Source organism: Monodon monoceros, unplaced genomic scaffold (assembly GCF_005190385.1).
Source record: "Monodon monoceros isolate NGI ecotype Baffin Bay Population unplaced genomic scaffold, NGI_Narwhal_1 Super_Scaffold_13, whole genome shotgun sequence".
NCBI lineage: Eukaryota > Metazoa > Chordata > Mammalia > Artiodactyla > Monodontidae > Monodon > Monodon monoceros.
In genome coordinates, this window is record NW_021703769.1 from 1,226,570 (window position 1) to 1,231,412 (window position 4,843).

General features: G+C 55.5%; 1 long non-coding RNA gene across 7 annotated transcripts in view; it reads right to left on the reverse strand.

Annotated features, from left to right (window-relative positions):
* Positions 1-3,145: 3,145 nt before the first annotated feature.
* Positions 3,146-4,843, reverse strand: part of LOC114894618 — a 7,143-nt gene continuing 5,445 nt past the window's right edge. For 6 of the 7 annotated variants that reach the window (XR_003793268.1, XR_003793273.1, XR_003793269.1 and 3 more), the window contains 2 exons: positions 4,321-4,421; positions 3,146-4,189 (listed from right to left, as the gene is read on the reverse strand). This is a non-coding gene — a long non-coding RNA (uncharacterized LOC114894618). Of the gene's footprint in view, positions 4,190-4,320; positions 4,422-4,735 lie in introns of all 7 variants that reach the window. The other variant, XR_003793272.1, reaches the window with a different exon arrangement.

A 4,843-nucleotide genomic window follows, 5' to 3' on the forward strand; every position in this document is an offset into this window, starting at 1 on the left:
AAGCTCTGGCTGCCGCTCAGCGCCCACTCCAGCTTCATTCATCCCATACCGGGCCCGCCCCGCCGCGGGGAGGAGGCTGCCCGGCCTCACCTACTCCGGCCAATGGCTGTGCCGAGCGGTCTGGGGCCGCGCCCCCCCCCCCCCCGGGCCCGCCCACTGAGAGGTGACAGAGGCCTGAGTGCGCGGCTGGGGAGGGAGCTGGCGAGGGGCGGGGCCCGGGGCTGGAGCAGGGAGGAGGGGGCGCGAGACCCGACGGGGCGAATGGAGGAGGGGCGGGGGCTGGGACGCCCCTCCATCCCCCAGGTCGCCGCCGCACGGGCACCGGCGCGCGCCTTCGCTGACTAATCCCTCCCAACCCCAAGAGAGCCCGATCTCCGAGCTACAGGCTGGGAAACCGAGAGCCGAGCGGTGAAGTGTGTTCCCCAGGCCGCGCGACTACTCAGTTTCGAACTGACTCGGAATTGAAGCAGGGCGTGTAGGGCCGAGACCTTTGGGAGAGGACGTGGGAGGGAGGGAGTTTCCCGCACTACCCCTTCGGCAAGGCCACCTGTGGCCAGGTGGGGGCCGGGGCAGAGGCGCAGGAGTGGTCTAGACCCAGGTCCGGGCTGGGACGCCCACCTGGGAGCAGCCCCTGTGGTGGGCCCCCGGCGCCCGTGGGAGTTGGGAATGCGGGTTTGGGGACGTGCCCTGGGCGCATGGTGAAGCCAGCACCTTCCCCTGGGGAATCCACTGTTTTCCGTCTGTTGCCTTTTCAGTAAAACGATCCTCTTTTGACGTCAGCGCTGATGTCAGGAGAAGGGGAGGCACCAGACACACTGCCCTCAACAGGGGGGCCTGTTTGAATCCTCCCAATATTCCTGCTGTGTGACCTTGAACACAGTGCTTAATTCCTCTGAGCCTCAGTTTCCTCATCTGTGAAAGAGGAGTGATGATGGAGCTTCCTTAAAGGGCTGTTGAAAACACTGAATGAAATAAAACAGGTTGGCTGTTTTAGAGGTTGGCTCATGTAAGGGCTCATAAGAGTTGCCAAGAAGTGACATATTAATAGCTGATCACAATAACACTCCACAATTTTTCCTTTTTATTTTCCTTAAAATCAATTTATTTTAAAAAGAAGCCTACAAAAGTCAACCGTGTGTGTTTGTGTGTGTGTGTGTGTGTGTGTGTGTGTATTTGAATCCTGAGAGAAGTTGGGTAAGGGAGTAATGACCAGTGTGACCTTAGCCTGGTAAAGCCCATGGAACCACAAAGGAGATGCAAGAGGCTGGCCTCTTCCTGTGCGGGGGTGGGGAGTCAGAACTAGAGAAGGAGGTGCTGGGGCTTATGGGAGAATGTCCCGTTCACAGTTAATTGTGAAATGCTCTTCCTTCAGTGCTGGGCTTTTGCCCACTCACATCTGGTGCTGGGAGTCCCTAGTGATGTCTGCAGGGCTCCCGGCCGCCTCCATGCCTCCACTCCTGGAAGCTGGGGTGATGTCCAGTTACTCCTAGAAGACTGGTCTCCGCTCCTGGCACTGCCCTTTAAGAGTAAAAAACCAGCAACTGTTGTTCCTGGATGGAGAAATTCCCTCCAAGAGGATGAGGGACTGCTGGGGAGTCGGCCGTTCTGCCTGGCAGAGGGTGCCCGCTCCATGAAGATTTCCCCATGAGGACAGGGAATTGAGCTGCCCTGCAGACCTGGGCTCAGTGTGGAAACTGCTGGGAGCAGCATTTCCCAGGAGAGCCGAATGGAGATGCTTTTTGTAGGTAGTGAGCTCCCCATCACGGGAGGTGTGTGAGCAGAACTAGCCCACCTTCTGATGGTGATGCCGTGAAAGCATTTCCAATGGCAGAAGCAGGATCAGACTTGGGGTTTCCAAACTTCATTTTGGATTTTATTCCTTGAAACCATTATTTACACTTTTTTTTTCTCTGAACAATTTATGTATTTTATTAAAAGAGTGAGTTTAGTTTTAAAAAGGTAAATCTGTGTCATTACCATAGAGAGGTTACCATAAAAAATGGGTACAAGAGAAAGTGGTATTTGATGTTAGCCAAGTACTGCTGCCTGAGAAGGGCCCCTGAGCCTTAGACCTGCGCATTCCTTGTTTGTAAAGGGACACTGGCGAGTGTCAGACAGGTGCTGGAGATGGACTGTCACTACCTAAGACGTTTTCTTCGATGTGACCGGCACAGAGGAACGAGAGGGTGGAAGGAGCCAGCTCCCTGGGGGCATTGCGTCCATTACCCACAGGCCACACAGGCCCTCACCCGCCCTGGAGGGAAACACTGGCCCCGAGGCCCCTGAGGAGCCCTGTCTTGTTGGACCGTGTCTGCACCAGGGATCCTCCCACAGGACTCGGCTACGGGCACAATTTGAAAGGTAAATCGGGAACACACATTTCAGGTGTATTAATGCAAAACGCAGATCTCTGGTGCTCAAGGCTAACCCTGAGCTCAGGCACCTTGAGGGGCCCCGGCAACACCTGTGCGCCCTGGGACCACGTGCTGTGCAGCCCCGGATGTCAAGGGGTCCAAGATCTAGCTCAGACCCCCCCGGCCACCAGCACTGTGGGGTCAGGAGACTCTATCCTCGCCTTGCAGGAGCTAGGAGGCGTGGGAGGAGGCCCTAGAGGTCACCCGCAGAGCACAGCAGCCTTTGAGAACAAGGGTAGCCTGATAAAGTGTCCTGGAACATTCTGAACTCGCTAAGTTCTATCCCGGTGGGGCTTTGTCTGCAGAGGAAGTCATTAAAAGGGAAAGAAAGCGCGAACCCAGGTCCCTCTGGCTCCCCTCTGCTGCCTGTCCCGGCAGCTCTAGGGGCTCAGAACAGGTGCTTCACACTTTTATGGCCAGTCATGGTCCCCTGACATAGTGTTTGGAGCCCCTCCGCCCAAGAACTGAAATGGAGGAGCTGGTGCGGACACAGCCCCTCTCTCCATGGACTTCAGCTGGCTCTATGGACATCTCACTTTGGGGAAAGTGTGTCTCCTCCTGAGATCAGAAGAGAAGTGAAGAGAGAGAGAGACAGAAACTTTCTCCATGTCGTTGGAGACAGGAAGCTCCCCCGCTGCCACACGAGACTTGACACCCCAGTCTGGTGGTCTGGCCCGGAAAAGGGACCATCAGACATGGTATCTGAAAACAACATAGCTTAGCTAGCGTGCTTTATTTGAAGAACACTTAAAATCCTATGTTCACTTCTATTTTGGTGAATTTTGCATACGTATCAGTTGAATCATTTGAAACTGCCAATGTTCTTCCTTTTTTGACTTCCCAAGATGTCCATTTCCACCTAATGACAACTGACACCACACCTCAGAAATGATGAAAACATGTTGCAACAAAGTAGGCTGATTTCACTGTTTCGCATGAGAAAGAGGATTTTGCTGAAGGTTAGGGAGGTCAGGCTTGGTTACAGACAGTGGCTTTGTGAGCTGTTGTGATCTGTCAGACGCTATGGCCAGGTAAGGATGATTGTTCAGTGCGGTCCAGGTGTGGGCTGACAGCTGGCTTACCGAAGAAGAGAATCATGAGGTCAGAGTGGTCCCAGGAAGAGACTCAGCCCAGAGATGTCCAAACTTCCTGGAAGGCAGAGCTTCATGGGGGATTAAGCTTGTCAGGTGAGAGGAAGGCATGGGCCACTGGGAGGGTCTTTGGTAGCAAGAGTCTATGTATGGTCAAACCGTTTTCTGTCCTCAAAGTTGTAATTCCACCCTAGGCGGGGAGAGCCCCTTCGGAGCAGAGCAGACGGCTCTGGACTCTGCATGGCTGCCTGCTGACCTTTCCCTGGGTCAGCTTTATCAGCTTCCCGCACCTCTCACAGCGCTCAGTGCTGTGTTGGGGGTGCGCAGGCCCTCCACTCAAGCTGCCACCGTCGTGGCAGGATCTCTGTGCTCCAACAGCACTGCTTTGCTAACCTCTGATGTGAACTGAGATGTCGGCCTCGGGGGCCGGGACACTGTCCAGCTCGGTGCAAGCGCCTGCTGGCTGGTCCAGGCAAATTGTGAAGGGCCGACTCGGGGCCACAAACCTCCCCCCTGTTCCTCACTCTTTGTGTCTCCCCAGCAAGGTGACTCTCGGAGTTTCAATTCCATCTTTGTCTTTTTTAGATTATCTGCGGCCTTTGAAGGCAGCTGCTGGGGAATCTAATTCCCCTGCACAGGTCCCGGGCATTCTCCCAAAACGCTGGTGGACGCGGGAGGCTCTCCCTGGGGTTACAGATTCACAGATAAACCACACGGAGTAACACGCGTTTACCGTCCCAAAGGCTGCCCTTCTGGCGGCGGTGATGGGAGCTTTGGGCCCCGGAGAACAGAGACCCTCATTCACAAGCACTTACTTGGATCGGCTTATTCCGCCGGTGATAACTCAGGCGTCTGGACAGGCAGATGCCGGCGGTGTCATGTTCTCTCTAGAAGCCACTGGAAATTGCTCAGAGAGCTTGGAGTTAGAGATTAGGTTTTGAGTAGAAAAAGATGGAGTCTGGACTTCCCCGCCCTCCCTTAGAGCCCTGAGCCCTAAGGACACCATCTGAGGACACCCTGGGGCACCCTAAGTTCCAGGAAAGGCAGACAGCAGAGTGAGGAGAAGCCCCCCTCCGTGCTGGGGGCTCCACGGCACAGGCGTTGCCGAAACTGCAGGAAGGGACGTGCCAGGCCCCCCGGCGCCCACAGAGCCCAACACTGTCCAGACCCAGGGCCTCGGCTGCCCAGCATTTCCCTATAAAAATCATTTGAATTTCATTGCGGACTCACTTGTGCGGTCCTTCTGCATCCGCTTCCATAAAGAGGCAAGTGTCTTTGCCAGGCGGAGGGCATGGGAACTGCCCAGGCCTGCCCAGTGCCCGCCCTGCCAGTATGAGG